The sequence below is a fragment of the Oncorhynchus masou genome, chromosome 33 (assembly GCF_036934945.1).
Source record: "Oncorhynchus masou masou isolate Uvic2021 chromosome 33, UVic_Omas_1.1, whole genome shotgun sequence".
Taxonomy (NCBI): Eukaryota; Metazoa; Chordata; class Actinopteri; order Salmoniformes; family Salmonidae; genus Oncorhynchus; species Oncorhynchus masou.
The window spans coordinates 802,348-825,000 of NC_088244.1; the positions used below are offsets into that span (position 1 = coordinate 802,348).

Sequence of the window (22,653 nt, forward strand, 5' to 3'; positions counted from 1 at the left end):
ACTTGTAAGGCGTCTATTTCTCAAACTAGACACTAATGTAATTGTCCTCTTGCTCAGTTGAGCACTGGGGCCTCCCACCACTCTTTCTATTCTGGTTAGAGCCAGTTTGTGCTGTTCTGTGAAGGGAGCAGTACAGGGCGTTGTACGAGATCTTCAGTTTCTTGGAAATTTCTCGCCTTCATTTCTCAGAACAAGAATAGACTGATGAGTTTCAGAAGAAAGGTCGTAATCGAACCCACAAATGCTCCAGATACTCAACTAGTCGAAAGAAGGCCAGTTTTATTGCTTCTTTAATCAGAAAAACAGTTTTTAGCTGTGCTAGCATAATTGCTAAAGGGTTTTCTAAAGCTCAATTAGCCTTTTAAAATGTTCAACTTGGATTAGCTAACACAACGTGCCATTGGAACACAGGAGTGATGGTTGCTGATAATGGGACTCTGTACGCCTATGTAGATATTCCATTAGAAATCATCCGTTTCAAGCTATAATAGTCATTTAAAACATTAACAATGTCTACACTGTATTTCTGATCAATTTGATGTTATTTTAATGGACCAAAAAATAGCTTTTCTTTCAAAAACAAGGACATTTCTAAGTGACCCCAAGCTTTGATAGGTAGTGTATATGCTAGCTATATTTGTTACTGACTTTTGAACACTTGTTAACTACTTCCTTCCACTTCCTGTTCATTGATTGACCGAAAGAAGTTGGAAAGAAAAATTGACCTTTCACAGCAAATGGGCTATTGGTTGGTATCATTTTCTTATGTGCACATATTTATTTAACTAGGCAAGTCAGTTACAAATTCTTATTTACAATGACTGCATACCCGGGCCAAACCCTAACCCAGACGACAATGGGCCAATTGTGCACCGCCCTGTGGGACTCCCAATCACAGCCAGTTGTGATACAGCCGGGAATCAAATCCGGGTTTGTAGGGACTTCTCTGCCTTAGACCGCTGCACCACTCGGGAGCCCAGCGGTCTAAGGCATTGGTTTTCATGTTTTTGTTGTCATTCCATTTCAGGTGTAGAGGGAGTCAGATCACTAGAAAGCAAAGTAAATACTAACACGTCTTTGGTGATGAAAGGGACATCTATTTATTGTCATCTCTCTATCAGGCCACTGCTGTGATAAGGGCCTGGATGGTGACATCTTCAAGCAACCTAACTGAATACTAGGGCCTTCATTAGGACCGTCCCTTTGTTTACAGCAAGTCACATTTAACATGTACTGTATATGTAACCACTCAAAGAAACTGCTACAAACACTAGAACTGACTTATAGTATATTCACTTGTTTCTGGCTGTGTTGAGACAGGCAGCCCAATTCTGATATTCTTTCCACTAACTGGTATTTTGACCAATCACATCAGATCGTTTTTCAGTGCTGATTGATTCTGAGAGCTTTTTGAACCATAAGCTCGCATTGTTTTCTGCCTGTGGTCTGATGTTTAAGTTATCATAGTAGTTTAGTAAAAATGAATAGACCAACAGGCCATGAAAAAGTTATGTTTTGTAACCTATTAAAGTAAAATAAAAACATGAGTAGTTTATACAAAACTTTATTGCATTTGGTGGTCATCCCCCAAATGTGACCATTTACAGCCTTGATAGTTGCATCCTTCCTCTGGGAACTGTCTGCTGACAGGGTGGCAGGTTCGTTGATGTTCTAGAGTTCCACAGCCCAGCAGACTCACCTAGAGGTAAAGGGGTGGACATGTTAGTTTTTTTGATAAAAGTCTGGGAGTGCGTCAAGTATATTACAACCAGCGGAGCTTACTTCTCTGTGCTGTGGAGAGATCGCAGGTAGGTGGTCAGATGGCTGTGGAGGTTCTTGGAATATTCTGCCTCTGTAGCACATGTACAGAGATGGATAGAGGTACTGAATGCTAAGTCATGCATATTTAACTTTTTTTTTTTTTACATACAATGAGATCCAAAAGTATTGGGACAGTGAATTCTTTTGTTATTTTGGATTTATACTCCAGCACTTTGAAATTATACAATGACTGAGGTTAAAGTGCAGACTGTCAGCTTTAATACGAGGGTATTTTAATCCATATCAGGTGAACCGTTTAGAAATTACAGCACTTTTTGTACATAGTCCCCGCCATTTTAGGGGACCAAAATGAAAATTCACTTGTGTATTAAAGTATCAGAATGTTAAGTATTTGTAATTATGCGTCTGTCCCCATTCATCATTATTCACGATTCATTCAGAATGATCCATAATCATGCTAGCATCCCAATGAATGTAGAAGTGTTTAGAAACATTATTGTTGTTTACAAGAAAAGTGACTCCAAAAGTGCTATACATTATTTACATTCAATTAAATCATAATTGAGAAAAAAAACACACAAAAAAACAAACTTGCCACAGTTTAGTCCCCTGGGACAGAAATCTCCCATGTCTGTGTTATTGAATGAGCTTCCCAAGTTACAAGTTTGGCTACAAGTCTGCATGATAGAATTAGATCTGCACATTATTCTCCTTCTAACCTTGTGAATAAACTCCAAGGTGTTTTACCTGGTGTCTGTCTGGGTGTTGGGGATGTGCTTCAACCTGAGTAAAAGAGGAGAGAGGGGGAAGAAATTAATCTCACTGCTCAAATTGCAGTGCTGGTTCAAGTTGCTGGGAACCACAACTACCTTAAATGTGCCATCATTTTTTAAAAACAATTTTACATATAAACTTTATCAAGTTGACCCCATTTACTTTTAACTAGCTAGTCTATTTGCTGTGAAATTGAGAATGCAGCTTTTTTCAGTCACCAACTAACTAATCAATAAACTGGCAGTGGAATGAAGTAGTTTGACAAGTGTTCAAAGTCAGTAACAAGTCTTTAAAATATAGAGAGTAAATATAGAGTTTTTATTTTCTAGAAACTTAGCTAACATTAGCTACAATGCAGTGATGATAGTGGGAGTTAACTAGCTTGCTTTCCCTAAATTTTAAATTTAGCAAGACATCTATCTAGCAAACCGCATTTACTGTACAGCAGCTTTATCAATCCGATGATTAACTAGCAAATATATTTGTTTTCCTCTTGCATCTAAAGCAGTCTGATAAAGCTATGATGAATGTCAGAGGCCAGCTTGTATTGGTTGGTCTGGGGTTCATCTGAAATCTACATTTATATTTCACATGATAAGCGAACTACTGTCATGCCTTTTCACACAAAAAAATCGATATAAACGAGGATAAAAAGAGACTTTTACCTTCAAGTAGCTTGTTTTGGTTTGATTTACCTCGCCCTCTTTTGCTCATGTGGGTAGCTACTTCCTGAGATTTAATTGAAGGAACAATCCAGCCCATGGTTAGATGTCTGTGGTTTTGGCAGAGGAAACGGATTGGTCAGGAGTAAAAGGTCCTGCCCCGAGAACTGCTCAAATATGATATCTATTTGCGAATCTCTGTCTACAAATTTACAAAACTTTCTACAAGTTTACGAATCTCTTGGTAACGTGACGACAGTGACAGAACCCCGAGCGCATGTAGATTCAATATCAGTAAGTGTCAGTCATTTTTGATTCACAGAAAAATATTCATACTTGTAAATTGATTTATAATAATTCTGAAAATAGATTATGCTTGCAAATCTTATTGAATGTATTCACATGTCAAATTACAAGTTGTTAAATCTTTCATTAATCAGGATACAAGTGTGCAAAATTAAATTGCATATTTACGAATCGTAGATGCAACCAATAAATGAAATTCAAAATAAAAACTCATAGTTCTGTTATCATTACAATCCAGTATTCCAAGAGTGTGCAGAGTCTGAGACTGCGGAGAGGAGGATCTGATAGAGTCTGAGACGCCCAGCCCTGAGAGGGTGGAGAGGAGGATCTGATAGAGCCTGAGACGCCCAGCCCTGAGAGGGTGGAGAGGAGGATCTGATAGAGCCTGAGACAACCAGCCCTGAGAGGAGGATCTGATAGAGCCTGAGACTCCCAGCCCTAAGAGGGTGGAGAGGAGGATCTGATAGAGCCTGAGACAACCAGCCCTGAGAGGGTGGAGAGGAGGATCTGATAGAGCCTGAGACGCCCAGCCCTGAGAGGGTGGAGAGGAGGATCTGATAGAGCCTGAGACACCCAGCCCTGAGAGGGTGGAGAGGAGGATCTGATAGAGCCTGAGACGCCCAGCCCTGAGAGGGTGGAGAGGAGGATCTGATAGAGCCTGAGACGCCCAGCCCTGAGAGGGTGGAGAGGTTGAGACAACCAGCCCTGAGAGGGTGGAGAGGTTGAGACAACCAGCCCTGAGAGGGTGGAGAGGTTGAGACGCCCAGCCCTGAGAGGGTGGAGAGGAGGATCTGATAGAGTCTGAGACGCCCAGCAATTAGAGGGTGGAGAGGAGGATCTGATAGAGCCTGAGACACTCAGCCCTGAGAGGGTGGAGAGGAGGATCTGATAGAGTCTGAGACACCCAGCCCTGAGAGGGTGGAGAGGAGGATATGATAGAGCCTGAGACGCCCAGCAATTAGAGGGTGGAGAGGAGGATATGATAGAGCCTGAGACGCCCAGCAATTAGAGGGTGGAGAGGAGGATCTGATAGAGTCTGAGACACCCAGCCCTGAGAGGGTGGAGAGGAGGATCTGATAGAGTCTGAGACACCCAGCCCTGAGAGGGTGGAGAGGAGGATCTGATAGAGCCTGAGACGCCCAGCCCTGAGAGGGTGGAGAGGAGGATCTGATAGAGTCTGAGACACCCAGCCCTGAGAGGGTGGAGAGGAGGATCTGATAGAGCCTGAGACTCCCAGCCCTGAGAGGAGGATCTGATAGAGCCTGAGACGCCCAGCAATTAGAGGGTGGAGAGCAGGATCTGATGGTGTTGAAGGCAGCGGATAGATCTAGGAGGATGAGAACAGAGGAGAGAGTCAGTTTTGGCAGTGTGGAGAGCCTCCATGACACAAAAGAGAGCTGTCTCGGTTGAGTGACCCGTCTTGAAACCTGACTGGTTAGGGTAAAGAAGATCATTCTGAGAGAGATAACGAGAATGTTCGTCAGAGACAGCACACTCAAGTGTTTTAAAAAGAAAGAAAAGAAGAATACCGGTCTGTAGATTTTGACATCCGAGGGATTGAGTGTTGGTTTCTTGAGAAGGGGTGACTCTGGACATTTTGAAGTCAGAGGGGACTCAGTCAGGGGTCAGGGATGAGTTGATGAGGGAAGTGAGGAATGGGAGAAGGTCTCCAGAGATGGTCTGGAGAAGGGAGGAGGGGATGAGGTCGAGCGGGCAGGTTGTTGGGTGGCCGGACCTCACTAGTCACAGAATTTAATCTAGAGAAAGTGGAGAACATGGTCAAGGCGTGGGGTAGTTATGTGTGAGTGGGACCAGTGGACGCAATAGGTGGAGTGAATGAGGAGCGGGTGGAAAGTGTCTTGGATGATAAGTCCTCCGAAAGTTTTGTTTTCCTCCATTTTTCCTCTGCTGCCCGCAGCCCTGTTCTGTCAGCTCGCAAGGGGTCACTCAGCCACAGAGCAGGCGGGAGGGTCAAGCCGACCGGCAGGAATGGGGACAATGTTATAGGATGCAGAAAGGAATGAGAGTAGGGTCGAAGATACATAATCAGGAGACAGCAGGGAGAAGAATTTAGCAGAAGGGGCAAATGATAGGATAGAGGAAGGGAGAGAGAGGGAATCTGGGTAGGGGCTGAGTGGTTAGAGTTGGAGGAGAGGGAGACAAAAAAGGAAACTAAGTAGTGATCAGAGACCAGAAGGGGGGTTGCAGTGAGATTAGTGAGAACAGCCTCTAGTAAAGAGGAGGACAAGCGAATTGCCTGCCTTGTGAGTGGGAGGGGACTGGGAAAGTGGGAAGGGACTGGGAAAGTGGGAGGGGACTGGGAAAGTGGGAGGGGACTGGGAAAGGGTGAGGTAAAAAAGAGGCAAGGACGGAAATTAAGAGGTGGAAACAAATGAATGAAAGGCGGGAGGTTGAAGCTGCCCAATGAGAGGTGAGCCATCGTCAGGAACTGAGTTTATCATGGTTTCAAGCACTAACCCTTGAATAGGCAGTCGCAACAAACATGTTTGATTATTGGCTTCAGCATGGAAATATATTTCACTACACACATTGCATTTGCATTTTGAAAATGTACTGCATGTTCAAACAATGTTTTATTTCTAAATGTCTTTTATTTTTCTAGACAAGTCAGTTAAGAACAAATTGTTATTTACAAGGACGGCCGAACCCGACCAAACCTGGCCTACCCCGGCCTACCCCGACCAAACCCGGCCTACCCCGACCAAACCCGGCCTACCCCGACCAAACCCGGCCTACCCCGACCAAACCCGGCCTACCCCGGCCTACCCCGGCCTACCCCGACCTACCCCGGCCGACCCCGGCCTACCCCGGCCTACCCCGACCTACCCCGGCCAACCCGGCCTACCCCGACCAAACCCGGCCTACCCCGACCAAACCCGGCCTACCCCGGCCAAACCCGGCCAAACCCGGCCTACCCCGACCAAACCCGGCCTACCCCGGCCAAACCCGGACGACGCTGGACCAATTGTGCTCCGACCTATGGGACTCCCAATCACCAATGGATGTGATACAACTCAAACATTATAAGAAGATTAGCTTGCCGTTGATATGGCCTGTTATTGACCAGGGTTGGCTGGGGTCACTTTCTAAATGTAATCCGTTACAGTTACTAGTAAACTGTCTATAATTGTAATCAGTAACATAACTTCTGTATTACCCAAACTCAGTGATGTAATCTGATTACACTCAGTTACTTTTAGATTACTTTCCCTTTAAGAGGCATTAGAAGAAGACAATAATGTATGTAACCAATCTAACAACATCTATTGCAGGATAAATCAATGTTAAAGTTTACATAGCTGGCAATACATGGATGTTACATTTTATTTTATGGGTTGGTTATGTAGGCGTCTTCGAACCCATCGTTTTCTACTACATATAATAATACTATTAAATTATAGTTTTACATTAAAAACCAAAGTCCATCAGCATTCCAGTCATTCCAATAAATGTTATACCCCTTGATCTTCAAGAATAGGACCTCGAAATATGGAAGTATAGATTAGCCAAATAGTTTTACCTGAGCATAACCCCAAAACGAAGGACTTATTAGCCAGCCCTACTTTGCTGTTTATGAGTTTGTTATCATGGAGGACTGATTGGGCTCATTGATTCGAGTTGAAAAATAAATGCTGCCCTCATGGAATGGCATGCATAGAGCACTACTAAAATTTGCATGTGAAAAATGAATGCCACATGCTGCATTTTAAATCAAATCGAACTGTACTGTCCACGTGCCCCAGCAACTGTAGACTTTACAGTGAAATGCTTACTTACAAGCCCTTAAGCCCTTTACCAACAGTGCAGTTCAAGAAGAGTTAAGAAAATATTTACCAAATAAACTCAAGTAAAATTAATTATAAAAAGTAATACAATAACATAACAATAATGAGGCTATATACAGGGGGTACCGGTACCGAGTCATTTGCTATAGGCCTATTGTTTACTTTTTTGTTGGTGACACACATATCTTGATAATATGCAGCTGTTTGAAGGGCAAATCCACAGATGAAACAATAACATAATGGTTGCCCCGCCTCTGTTTTGGTAAAAAGCTGAGGGATGGGGACTGGAGAAATAGAACCACTCTCAGACTAATAGACAGAGCATTGAATGGAAGGATTGACCATCCATTATATAATACTTCTTGTTTTATCCATGTTATGAAGCTGTACAGTGTTTGTTTACATTTACGATGTTTACAAACATTGGAGTAAAACAAGCTTATATTTTGGGTTCTGATGGATTGAACTAAACTGATGAGGCATTTATAAATTATATTCTTCAAGAATCAATGGATATATATATTTTTTTTTAAATTTTTTATAAATGCATATAGAAACTACAGATTGCTCCTTTAAGTCTATCAAAAGTTGCCAGTTTGAGCATGTGTCCATTAGACCTGCGTTTTTGTTTTTATCAGCAGGAATAGATTGAGCAATAAAAGCCCCACTGTTATATAATTCCATAGGCTGGAATCTGCACTTTGCAGCTGTTGCAAGAGCGCATTTTTCACTGGCTGTCCACAGGTTTCAAAAACAATGATTGATAGGCAGCTTAAACTTCTTGAATTTAACCATTATTGGGTTCAAATAGACATTTAAATTTGTGAACAGCCATCCACAATCCATAAGACGCAAATAGCTAAATGAGAGAGCAGCAGTGTGATTCACATCAATGCGCTATGTAGATATCAATAGTAAGTGATATCCGTATCGCCATAGACTACACCACTGCTGTCATCCTGACCTCCAAGCGTTTATTCACGTTGGATCATCTTTGGATGCCAACAGCACAATTGGAAGACATAGTTGGACTGTAGTCTACAAAAGCCTATTCCTGCTATTCCCTGCAAACATTCTTTCTGAATTCAAAAGTAATCCTTGAAGTAATTATCTAGTTTTTAAAAGTATATTTAATCTGATTACAATATTTTTGCTGTTAATGTAACAGATTATAGTTTTAAAAAATGGTAATCCCTTAGATCCCTTTTGTAATCTCTTACATGTAACAGATTACGTGTAATCCCTGTTGGTGATTTTGCCACGTGAATGGTAAACAAAGGAACGGGAAGGCCTAGGCTACAAGCGGAGTCAACGCCAAGGAAAGAGATTGGATTTCCAGCTACTGATTAGGCTACTGATTAGGCTACTGATTAGCTACTGATTAGCTACAGATTAGGCTACTGATTAGGCTACTGATTAGCTACAGATTAGGCTACTGATTAGGCTACTGATTAGGCTACTGATTAGCTACAGATTAGGCTACTGATTAGGCTACTGATTAGGCTACTGATTAGGCTACTGATTAGGCTACTGAGTAGGCTACTGATTAGGCTACTGACTAGGCTACTGAGTAGGCTACTGATTAGCTACAGATTAGGCTACTGACTAGCTACTGATTAGGCTACTGACTAGGCTTACTGACTAGCTACTGATTAGGCTACTGATTAGGCTACTGATTAGGCTACTTATTAGCTACAGATTAGGCTACTGACTAGCTACTGACTAGCTACTGATTAGGCTACTGACTAGGCTTACTGACTAGCTACTGATTAGGCTACTGATTAGGTTACTGATTAGCTACTGATTAGCTACAGATTAGGCTACTGATTAGGCTACTGATTAGCTACAGATTAGGCTACTGATTAGGCTACTGATTAGGCTACTGATTAGCTACAGATTAGGCTACTGATTAGGCTACTGATTAGGCTACTGATTAGGCTACTGATTAGGCTACTGATTAGGCTACTGATTAGGCTACTGAGTAGGCTACTGATTAGGCTACTGACTAGGCTACTGAGTAGGCTACTGATTAGCTACAGATTAGGCTACTGACTAGCTACTGATTAGGCTACTGATTAGGCTACTGAGTAGGCTACTGATTAGGCTACTGATTAGGCTACTGATTAGGCTACTGATTAGCTACAGATTAGGCTACTGACTAGCTACTGACTAGGCTACTGATTAGGCTACTGACTAGGCTTACTGACTAGCTACTGATTAGGCTACTGATTAGGTTACTGATTAGCCACTGATTAGGCTACTGATTAGGCTACTGATTAGGCTACTGATTAGCTACTGATTAGCTACAGATTAGGCTACTGATTAGGCTACTGATTAGGCTACTGATTAGGCTACTGAGTAGGCTACTGATTAGGCTACTGACTAGGCTACTGAGTAGGCTACTGATTAGGCTACTGACTAGCTACTGAGTAGGCTACTGATTAGGCTACTGATTAGGCTACTGACTAGCTACTGATTAGGCTACTGATTAGGCTACTGATTAGGCTACTGATTAGGCTACTGACTAGCTACTGATTAGGCTACTGATTAGGCTACTGATTAGGTGACAGAGCAACAAAGGAGGAAACAGAGAAACAGAGGAGGAAACAAAGGACGAGACAGAGCAAAAGAGGAGGAAACAGAGGACGAGACAAAGCAACAGAGGAGGAAACAGTGGAGGAGGCAGAGGAGGAGACAACAACAGAGGAGGAAACAGAGGAGGAGGCAGAGGTGGAGACAACAACAGAGTAGGAAACAGAGGAGGAGGCAGAGGTGGAGACAACAACAGAGTAGGAAACAGAGGAGGTGGCAGAGGTGGAGACAACAACAGAGGAGGAAACAGAGGGGAAAGAGAAACAGAGGATGAGACAGAGGAAGTGACAAAGAAACAGAGGACGAGACAGAGGAGGTGACAGAGCAACAGAGGACGTGAAAGAGCAACAGAGGAGGTGACAGAGCAACTGTGGACAATACAGAGGAGGTGACAGAGCAACAGAGGACGTGACAGAGCAACAGAGGATGAGACAGAGGAGGTGACAGAGCAACAAAGGAGGAAACCGAGAAACAGAGGACGAGACAGAGGACGAGACAGCAACAGAGGAGGAGACAGAGGAGGAGACAGCAACAGAGGAGGAAACAGAGGAGGAGGCAGAGGAGGAGACATCAACAGAGGAGGAAACAGAGGTGACAGAGCAACAGAGGACGAGACAGAGGAGGAGACAGAGAAGGAGACAGCAACAGAGGAGGAAACAGAGGAGACAGAGAAACAGAGGACGAGAGAAGAGGTGACAGAGCAACAGAAGACGAAACAGAGGAGGAGACAGAGCAACAGAGGAGGAAACAGAAACAGATGAGGAGACAGTGGAGGAGACAGCAACAGAGGAGGAGACAGCAACAGAGGAGGAAACAGAGAGACAGAGAAACAGAGGATGAGACAGAGGAGGAGCCAGAGGAGGAGACAGCAACAGAGGAGGAAACAGAAGAGACAGAGAAACAGAGGATGAGACAGAGGTGGTGACAGATAAGAGGAAGAGACAGAGGAGATGACAGAGCAACAGAGGACGAGACAGAGGAGGTGACAGAGAAACAGAGGACGAGACAGAGGAGGTGACAGAAGAGGAGACAGCAACAGAGGAGTAAACAGAAGAGACAGAGAAACAGAGGATGAGACAGAGGAGGTGACAGATAAACAGAGTACGAGACAGAGGAGGAGCCAGAGGAGGAGACAGCAACAGAGGAGGAAACAGAAGAGACAGAGAAACAGAGGATGAGACAGAGGAGATGACAGAGCAACAGAGGACGAGACAGAGGAGGTGACAGAGAAACAGAGGATGAGACAGAGGAGGTGACAGAGCAACAAAAGAGGAAACAGAGCAACAGAGGAGGAGACAGAGGATGAGACAGAGCAACAGAGGAGGAAACAGAGGAGGAGACAGAGCAACAGAGGAGGAAACAGAGGAGGAGACAGAGCAACAGAGGAGAAGACAGAGGACGAGGCAGAGCAACAGTGGAGGAACAGAGGACGAGACAGAGCAACAGAGGAGAAGACAGAGGACGAGGCAGAGCAACAGAGGATGAGACAGAGCAACAGAGGAGGAGACAGCAACAGAGGAGGAGACAGAGGAGGAGACAGCAACAGAGAAGGAAATAGAGGATGAGACAGAGGAGGTGACAGAGCAACAGAGGACGAGACAGAGGAGGTGACAGAGCAACAGAGAACGAGACAGAGGAGGTGACAGAGAAACAAAGGAGGAAACAGAGCAACAGAGGAGGTGACAGAGCAACAGAGGAGACAGCAACAGAGGAGGAGACACAGCAACAGAGGAGGTGACAGAGAAACAAAGGAGGAAACAGAGAAACAGAGGACGAGACGGAGCAACAGAGGAGGAGACAGCAACAGAGGAGGAAACAGAAGAGACAGAGAAACAGAGGATGAGACAGAGGAGATGACAGAGCAACAGAGGACGAGACAGAGGAGGTGACAGAGAAACAGAGGATGAGACAGAGGAGGTGACAGAGCAACAAAAGAGGAAACAGAGCAACAGAGGAGGAGACAGAGGATGAGACAGAGCAACAGAGGAGGAGACAGAGGATGAGACAGAGCAACAGAGGAGGAAACAGAGGAGGAGACAGAGCAACAGAGGAGAAGACAGAGGACGAGGCAGAGCAACAGTGGAGGAACAGAGGACGAGACAGAGCAACAGAGGAGAAGACAGAGGACGAGGCAGAGCAACAGAGGATGAGACAGAGCAACAGAGGAGGAGACAGCAACAGAGGAGGAGACAGAGGAGGAGACAGCAACAGAGAAGGAAATAGAGGATGAGACAGAGGAGGTGACAGAGCAACAGAGGACGAGACAGAGGAGGTGACAGAGCAACAGAGAACGAGACAGAGGAGGTGACAGAGAAACAAAGGAGGAAACAGAGCAACAGAGGAGGTGACAGAGCAACAGAGGAGACAGCAACAGAGGAGGAGACACAGCAACAGAGGAGGTGACAGAGAAACAAAGGAGGAAACAGAGAAACAGAGGACGAGACGGAGCAACAGAGGAGGAGACAGCAACAGAGGAAGAGACAGAGGAGGAGGCAGAGCAACAGAGGATGAGACAGAGGAGGAGACAGCAACAGAGGAGGAAACAGAGGGGACAGAGAAACAGAGGAGGAGACAGAGGAACAGAGGAAGAAACAGAGGAGGAGACAGAGCAACAGACCTCTTCTCGGGCCTAACAACACCCGTGCCAATATATCCAACAAAAACCTGCTTCTCTGGCATTATCACTTAAATATACAACAACGTTATTAACACAACAACAACGTTATTAACACAACAACAACATTATTAACACAACAACATTATTAACACAACAACAACAACATTATTAACACAACAACAACAACATGAACACAACGACAACAACATTATTAACACAGCAACAACAATGTTATTAACACAACAACAACGTTGTTAACACAACAACAACAACATTATTAGCATAACAATGTTATTAACACAACAACAACAAAGTTATTAACACAACAACAACAATGTTATTAACACAACAACAACAGTATTAACACAACAACAACAGTATTAACACAACAACATTATTAACACAACAACATTATTAACACAACAACAACATTATTAACACAACAACAACAGTATTAACACAATAACATTATTAACACATCAACAACATTAACACATCAACAACATTATTGACTCAACCTGTAACACATCAACAACATTATTGACTCAACCTGTAACACATCAACAACATTATTGACTCAACCTGTAACACATCAACAACATTATTGACTCAACCTGTAACACATCGACATGAACATTTCCTATGCTTGTTGCCAATATAAAAACATCTCACCTTCTATTACGAACGTCTGGATGACAAAATACAACACCAAGATGAGCACTGTTATAGCTGACATCACCAGGCCTAGACAGAGAGAGACAGAAAGAATGATGTGTGACCGTGTAACTTTATGACGATGTAATGTTACATCAGGCCATACTAATTTAATTGACTGTATAACTTTGACACTGTAATGTTACATAAGGCCATACTAATTTAATTGACGAGCAGAAAATGGAAGAAATATCCACCCAAAATAAAATGACTCCAAATTCAGAGGTGACAATGGGTGGAGGGGGGGGTGTATTTGTCCTGTTTCACATTTGTTCAAGTGTGTGACCTGTAAAAGTGTGTGGTATTAACTGGAAAAGTTTTTTTTTGCATATCCCACTCCCCTAAAACACGCTCGGAGAGTAGGGTCACGGCCAGGGATCAGCCATTATTGACAGTGACCCTGGAGAAATTTGTGTGAGGTGCTTTGCTCAAGGGTACATTGGCAGATTTGATAGTGGCTGTTCTGGTCCCTATAGTGTTTTTTTAAAAACTTGTAATGAACTGCTTTCCTTCTTATTTACACAGAGTGTTAATGGACCTGACTTTTTGGAATTGTTGTTTGTGCCTCACCACCTCTTCCCCTTTCAAGAACATCTGGGCATCCACAGTGGACACACATCTGGGCATTCACAGTGGACACACATCTGGGCATCCACAGTGGACACACATCTGGGCATCCACAGTGGACACACATCTGGGCATCCACAGTGGACACACATCTGGGCATCCACAGTGGACACACATCTGGGCATCCACAGTGGACACACATCTGGGCATCCACAGTGGACACACATCTGGGCATCCACAGTGGACACACATCTGGGCATCCACAGTGGACACACATCTGGGCATCCACAGTGGACACACATCTGGGCATCCACAGTGGACACACATCTGGGCATCCACAGTGGACACACATCTGGGCATCCACAGTGGACACACATCTGAACTTCCACAGCGACTGGCTCATAGAAAACTATGCAGTATTTTGTTTTTTTTATGTACTATTTTTTACATTATTAGCTCAGGAAATGTTGTGTGTCATTACATACAGCCGGGAAGAACTATTGGATATAGAGCGGTGGTAACTCACCAGAACTACCAGCATAACGACCAGGAATACGACTTCCCTGGACCAGATCCTTTGTTCACTCTCCCCGGAGCAATCAAACTTTTTCCAGGGGCCGACTTAAAACCTTGCCAGCAGAGGAGAGGCACTCGAGGCGGCCTGCTAGTTCGACTTAGGAGGCGCGCACACCACCTACCGCTTCCGAGTATATTACTCGCTAATGTCCAGTCTTTCGATAACAAAGTTGATGAGCTTCGAGTGTAACGGATGTGAAACGCTGGCTTAGTTAGCGGTGGTTCGCGCTAAATAGCGTTTCAATCGGTGACGTCACTTGCTCTGAGACCTTGAAGTAGTAGTTCCCCTTGCTCTGCAAGGGCCGCGGCTTTTGTGCAGCGATGGGTGACGATGCTTCGAGGGTGACTGTTGTTGATGTGTGCAGAGGGTCCCTGGTTCGCGCCCGGGTATGGGCGAGGGGACAGTCTAAAATTATACTGTTACATTGATGCTGTTGACCCGGATCACTAGTTACTGAGGAAAAGGAGGAGGTCAAAAGGGGAGTGAGTGTAACGGACGTGAAACGCTAGCTTAGTTAGCGGTGGTTCGCGCTAAATAGTGTTTCAATCGGTGACGTCACTTGCTCTGAGACCTTGAAGTAGTAGTTCCCCTTGCTCTGCAAGGGCCGCGGCTTTTGTGGAGAGATGGGTAACAATGCTTCGTGGGTGTTGTTGATGTGTGCAGAGGGTCCCTGGTTCGCGGCCGGGTATGGGCGAGGGGACGGTCTAAAATTATACTGTTACACGAGCAAAGCTTTCTTTCCAGAGAGACATCGGGGGCTGGAACATACTTTGTTTCACGAAAACATAGCTCTCTCTGGATACTCTGTTGGAGTCGGTAAAGCCAGTAGGATACTCAGTACATCATGCAGACAGGAGTAAATATCTCTCCGGGAAGTAGAAGGGCTGAGGGGTGTTTCATGATTAACGACTCATGGTGTAATTCTAGGAACATACAGGAACTCAAGTCATTTTGTTCACCAGACCTAGAATACCTCACAATTACATGCCAAATAAATTATCTCCCAAGAGAATTCTCCTCCGTCATCGCCACGGCCGTTTTACATTCCACCTCAAGCCGAAACCTCGATGGCCCTCGAACTTCACTGGACTTTATAGAAACTTGGAAATCACATATCCTGTGGATGCATTTATTGTAGCTGGGGATTTTAACAAAGCAAATCTGAGGACTAGGCTGCCAAAATTCTATCAACATATTGACTGACCTACTCGCGCAACCCAGACTCTCGAACATTGCTATTTAAACTTCCGGAATGCTTACAAGGCACTCCCCTGTCCTCCTTTCGGCAAATCTGATCACAAATCCATCTTGCTCCTCCCGTCTTATAGGCAGAAACTCAAACAGGAAGTCCCCGTGCTTCATACTATTCAACGCTGGTCTGACCAATTGGAATCCACGCTTCAGGATTGTTTTGATCACATGGACTGGGATTCGTTCCAGGTAGCGTGAAAAAATAATCTAGATGTATACACGGATACGGTGACCGAGTTCATAAGGAAGTGTATAGGAGATGTAGTACCCACTGTGACTATTAAAACCTACCCATACCACCCCAACCTTACCTGCCATCCTAGACCCAATTCAATTAGCTTACCGCCCTAATAGATCCACAGACGATGCAAACGCCATCACTCTGCACACTGCCCTATCCCATCTGGACAAGAGAAATACCTATGTAATAATGCTGTTTATTGACTTCAACACCATAGTACCCTCCAAGCTCATCATTAAGCTTGAGGCTCTGGGTCCGAATCCCGCCCTGTGCTACTGGGTCCTGGACTTCCTGACAGGCCGCCCCCAGGTGGTGAAGGTAGGAAACATCATGACTGCGTGGCCGTGCATGCCTCCAACTCAATCATCAAGTTTGCAGATGACACAACAGTAGTAGGCTTGATTACTAACGATGACGAGACAGCCAACAGAGAGGAGGTAAGGGCCATGGGAGTGTGGTGTCAGGAAACAACCTCTCACTCAGCGTCAACAAAACAAAGGAGATGATCGTGGACTTCAGGAAACAGCAGAGGAAGCACCCCCCCTATCTACTTCGACGGGACCATAGTGGAGAAGGTGGAAAGCTTCAAGTTCCATGGCCTACACATCACTTACAAACTGAAATGGACCACCCCCACAGACAGTGTGGTGAAGAAGGAGCAACAGAGAATCTTCAACCTCAGGAGGCTAAAGAAATTTGTCACCTAAAAACCTCACAAATGTATATATAGTCTTAATTCATTCCTCCTTAGATTTGTGCGTGTTGGGTATATATTGTGTAATTTGTTAGATATTACTCCACTGTCGGAGCTGGAAGCACAAACATTTCGGTACACCCGCAAAAATCACATGTATGTGATCAATAACATTTATTTTATTTGCTGCCTACATACAGACCTGAAAGCATTGGCCACACTAACAAATGGATCACTAGTCACTTTATTAATGCCACTTTAATAATGATGTTTACATATCCTGCATTACTCATCCCATATTTTATACCACCTATTGCATTCCCTATGCCGCTCGGTCATTGCACATCCATATATTTATACGTACATATTCTTATTCTATCCTTTTACTTAGATTTGTGTGTATTAGTTGTTGTGGAATTGTCAGATTACATGTTAGATATTCTGCACTGTCGGAACTAGAAGTACAAGCATTTTGCAACACGCAATAATATCTGCTTACCTGTGTAAATCTGATTTGGATTCCCTTGTACTGTTCCTTGTCAAGGCCCTTCCTGCTGAGGTCAACTTCTATATCAATGATGTTGAATTGTTGTTTAGGCAGGGTGTCACCCGGTGCTGTTCTACAAGTGATAAGCATGTTAAGAGGCTTGAACAAAACCATAAGATGGCTTCGTGGTCTAGACCACCATCAGATTGATCGAAATGTAACTTGTTGAGAGAGACACAATCTTCACTGTAGTTCCCTCCAATTACATAATGTAATTGAATTTTGCCCCCCCCATTTTATAATTGGAATGTGATACAAAACGCGGCCACGGTGTGCTTTAGGACCATGCGGACACATCCGGACAGTCGGGTAGGCTGTTTGGAGTATTTATGTCTTAGAGGACGACATGGGAATGGAGATACAGTTGAAGTCGGAAGTTTACATACACCTTAGCCATACATTTAAACTCAGTATTTCAGAATTCTTGACATTTAATCCAAATAAAAATTCCCTGTCTTAGGTCAGTTAGGATCACCACTTTATTATAAGAATGTGAAATGTCAGAATAAGAGTAGAGAGAATGATTTCTTTCAGCTTTTATTTCTTTCATCATATTCCCAGTGTGTCAGAAGTTTACATACACGCAATTAGTATTTGGTAACATTGTCTTTAAATTGTTTAACTTGGGTCAAACATTTTGGTTAACCTTCCACAAGCTTCCCACAATAAGTTGGGAGAATTTTGGCCCATTCCTCCTGACAGAGCTGGTGTAACTGAGTCAGGTTTCTAGGCCTCCTTGCTCACACACGCGTTTTCAGTTCTGCCCACAAACTTTCTAGAGGATTGAGGTCAGGGCTTTGTGATGGCCACTCCAACACCTTGACTTTGTTGTCCTTAAGCCATTTTGCCACAACTTTGGAAGTATGCTTGGGGTCAATGTTAATTTGGAAGACCCAATAGCAAACCAAGCTTTACTTTCCTGACTGATGCCTTGAGATGTTGCTTCAATATATCCACATAATTCTCCACCTCATGATGCTATCTATTTTGTGAAGTGCACCAGTCCCTCCTGCAGCAAAGCACCCCCACAACATGATGCTGCCACCCCCGTGCTTCACGGTTGGGATGGTGATCTTTGGCTTGCAAGACTCCCCCTTTTTCCTCCTAACATAACGATGGTCATTATTTCCAAAGAGTTATATTTTTGTTTCATCAGACCAGAGGACATTTCTCCAAAAAGTACAATCTTTGTCCTCATGTGCAGTTGCAAACCATAGTTTGGCTTTTTTATGGCGGTTTTGGAGCAGTGGCTTCTTCCTTGCTGAGCGGCCTTTCAGGTTATGTCGATATAGTACATGTTTTACTGTGGATACAGATACTTTTGTACATGTTTCCTGCAGCATCTTCAGAAGGTCCTTTGCTGTTGTTCTGGGATGGATTTGCCCTTTTCACACCAAAGTACATTCATCTCTAGGAGACAGAATGTGTCTCCTTCCTGAGCAGTATGACAGCTGCATGGTCCCATGGTGTTTATACTTACATACTATTGTTTGGACAGATGAACGTGGTACCTTCAGGTATTTGGGAAATGCTCCCAAGGATGAACCAGACTTGTGGAGGTCGACAATTTTTTTTTCTGCTGTCTTGGCTGATTTCTTTTGATTTTCCCATGATGTCAAATAAAGTGGCACTGAGTTTGAAGGTAGGCCTTGAAATACATCCACAGGTACACCTCCAATTGACAATTAGCCTATCAAAAGCTTCTAAAGCCATGACATCATTTTCTGTAAATTTCCAAGGTGTTTAAAGGCACAGTCAATTTAGTGTATGTAAACTGCTGACCCACTGGAATTGTGATAAAGTGAAATAATCTGTCTGTATACAATTGTTGGAAAAATTACTTGTGTCATGCACAAAGTAGATGTCCTAATCGACTTGCCAAAACTATACAAGAAATTTGTGGAGTGGTTGAAAAGCGAGTTTTAATGACTCCAACCTAAGTGAATGTAAACTTCTGACTTCAACTGTATATATTATTATTTCCGACCCCCCACTTCTAAAACCAAAGTTGCTCCCCTATCCAAAGATGCAGACATTTTCAACTGTGTGTCAAAGAGGACAGGATGGCTGTAAAACCTTGTCCATGACATACACTTTCTCTTTATAGAATGACCCAGATGGAGAAGCTGGGACGTCTGGTGTCAACATGATAGATGGTACAAGTCCAGTGAAACTGCTAGAACTTCCCCAGCCATACGACAATGCTTAGATGCCTCTGTAACAGGTTCCTAAAGGCTGACCAGGTTCTCTGACAGGAATGACTGCCTTATCATCCACACTTTCATACTCCTGCTGCCACAAGCAGGCAAACTGTTTCCACTGTACTGCAGCAAACTTTGAGTCTTGATGTCCCTTCCTGATCACCCAAGACTGGACCATGAACTTGAGGTCAAAACTTCCCGGAGAGCAGACTTGGTCCATGGATTCTTGGGAGTAAACTGCAGCTGCAGCCACTGTGTTTATGGGATTTTTGTTTCTCGTGGAAGCCGCTTTTCCACTATGTCACCCAAGTCCTCAACAGAAATGTCAAAAGTTAAGAACGAGTACTCAGTTTCCTTAAATCCATGATCAGGTCTGAGTCATCACCATCAAGGAGGAACAAGGATACTCTCCGGGTCATCACCATCAAGGAGGAACAAGGATACTCTCCGGGTCATCACCATCAAGGAGGAACAAGGATACTCTCCGGGTCATCACCATCAAGGAGGAACAAGGATACTCTCCGGGTCATCACCATCAAGGACGGACAAGGATACTCTCCGGGTCATCACCATCAAGGAGGGACATGGATACTCCCTCATCAAGCAGGCCCTGTTCAGCATCATCTGTCAGTAACTGCTGTTCACTTTAGCAGGATGTGTGTATTTGTCAAGGAATGCTTTTTGCTCTAGTGTTGCATGTTGGTTGTTTATTTATTTTATCGTTGTGAAGATGACAGAAGCTTGCCTGGTGTCATGAAGCCATCGCTTTCAGACAGAAGCTTGCCTGGTTTCATGAAGTCATCGCTATCAGACAGAAGCTTGTCTGGTTTTACGAAGCCATTGCTACCTGAGGATACCTTTCATATGAATATCAGAGTGCCTAGGTTGTTACCACAGACATACTTGTAGAAAGTAAAAGTCAATGATAGTTTGAAGTAGTCAACCCACTGCCTCCACTGGGATGTGTCTTCAGGAGTAGAGTCCAGTAGGAAGCAAGGGTGATGTTGGGCCATTTTCTCCAAAGCTTGCAACAGAGTGTTATACTGAGGACTTACCAGTCCGCTTGATGTTCTCATAAAACGTTCAACTCTGGTGTGTGTTTGTGAGTGGACTGTTGGTGACGTCTGGTCAATGTTTGATTCACCTTCTTCAAGTGGGATACTGCCATGGACGCTTTCACATGCACCACATCCTCTCTGACATCTCATTTGGAATACAGAACAAAGAAACAGGCAGTTTTAAAACATAAAGCTTTCCAAAATACAGAATAAATGGTGCAGTTTTCCATCGTCAGACACAATGGATCTACAAGGAGTGGTAGCTTTCCATCATCAGACACAGTGGATCTACAAGGAGTAGTAGCTTTCCATCATCAGACACAGTGGATCTACAAGGAGTGGTAGCTTTCCATCATCAGACACAGTGGATCTACAAGGAGTAGTAGCTTTCCATCATCAGACACAGTGGATCTACAAGGAGTGGTAGCTTTCCATCATCAGACACAGTGGATCTACAAGGAGTAGTAGCTTTCCATCATCAGACACAGTGGATCTACAAGGAGTAGTAGCTTCACACAAACTTAATTGATCTGAAAAAGTGACACAATCTATTCATAAAAATACCTGTGAAGTGATCTCGGTTTGCCCAGGGCTTGGATATTGAGGTAGAGAGCAGACTACAGTAACCCCAAAGCAGATCTTGATCCAGTTTGGGTGCCTTGTGTCGTGTTTCCAGGTATCTGTTGTAATCGTAGGATCCAAGGCCTTGTGATGGGGGTCCATATACCAGAGTGCTTTTGACAATCTGGTAATGAATATTCAGCCTATATGGACATAAGAGGAGAAATACAAACATTTGAGTCTGATGATCATTATTAAGTAAATTAACTAAGAATGAATTAACATTAACAAACATCAATTAACATAATATAAGATGTATAATTGAATACAACATTCTAATCTGTACTCCGAATGAAAAAATTATTGACAAAAAATAAACAATTTTAATCAAATGTAATGTATAATCAGTTCTTTACTGAAATGCATAGCCTAACTAGGCTTGAACAAAATATAATTCACTATTCATAGGTTTATCTAGACTTTCTAGAAGAAACAAGGCGATATATAAAGAAGTTTAGCCCAGTCAAATGAATGCAGAACTGAAAATGGTGCATTCTCCTGTCATCTAGATTCAAAACATAATTTAATGTGATGAGTTAGAAAATTTATGTAATACTGTTATTTGTACTCTCGTTATTATCCTGCAGTCGCCAGTACTGAGTCACGTATGGCTTCATACGAGGTCACGTCCAGAGTCACTGAAGGAATAAATGACCAAAAGGAACATCCTATCGTGTCATCTACAGCAGTGGTTCCCAACCTATTTTGGTTACTGTTCAACCAACTAAATGTTGCTCTGTGGATAGGCCAGGGTCCCCCAGGGTCGTAGTACCCCCTGTGGATAGACCAGGTACCCCCAGTGGTCCTAGTACCCCCTGTGGATAGGCCAGGTACCTCCAGGGATCCTAGTACCCCCTGTGGATAGACCAGGTACCTCCAGGTGTCCTAGCACCCCCTGTGGATAGACCAGGTACCCCCAGAGGTCCTAGTACCCCCTGTGGATAGACCAGGTACCTCCAGGGATCCTAGTACTCCCTGTGGATAGACCCAGGACCCCCTGTGGATAGACCCAGTACCCCCTGTGGATAGACCCAGTACCCCCTGTGGATAGACCCAGTACCCCCTGTGGATAGACCCAGTACCCCTGTGGATAGACCCAGTACCCCCTGTGGATAGACCCAGTACCCCCTGTGGATAGACCCAGTACCCCCTGTGGATAGACCCAGTACCCCCTGTGGATAGACCCAGGGTCCTAGTTCCCCCTGTGGAGAGGCCAGGTACCTCCAGGATCCTAGTTCCCCCTGTGGATAGACCAGGTACCTCCAGGGTCCTAGTACCCCCTGTGGATAGACCAGGTACCTCCAGGGGTCCTAGTACCCCCTGTGGATAGACCAGGTACCTCCAGGGGTCCTAGTTCCCCCTGTGGATAGACCAGGTACCTCCAGGGGTCCTAGTTCCCCCTGTGGATAGGCCAGGTACCCCCAGGGTCCTAGTTCCCCCTGTGGATACCTCCAGGGTCCTAGTTCCCCTGGTTGGGAACCACTGATTTACAGAATATACATTATTTAACAGCACAATTCGAAGCATCAATCCATTCCATGTGTATAGCGCTTATACCAAGTATTGTCACAGAAAACTTTACTAAATGTGGGGCCAGTAGGTCTATACAGTCAGTTACTCACCACAATCTCCATCAATTGCTT

At 44.1% G+C, this 22,653-nt stretch overlaps 1 long non-coding RNA gene and 1 pseudogene across 1 annotated transcript; both read right to left on the bottom strand.

The window, feature by feature from the left end:
* LOC135527669 (plasma membrane calcium-transporting ATPase 3-like) overlaps positions 1–22,653 on the bottom strand; it is a 151,624-nt pseudogene that overhangs the window by 87,242 nt on the left and 41,729 nt on the right.
* On the bottom strand, positions 1,096–3,582 carry LOC135527671 (uncharacterized). The gene is made up of 3 exons (XR_010453465.1): positions 2,530–3,582; positions 1,783–1,852; positions 1,096–1,699 (listed from the first exon to the last, which is right to left on the bottom strand). It is a non-coding gene; the product is annotated as an uncharacterized LOC135527671 (long non-coding RNA).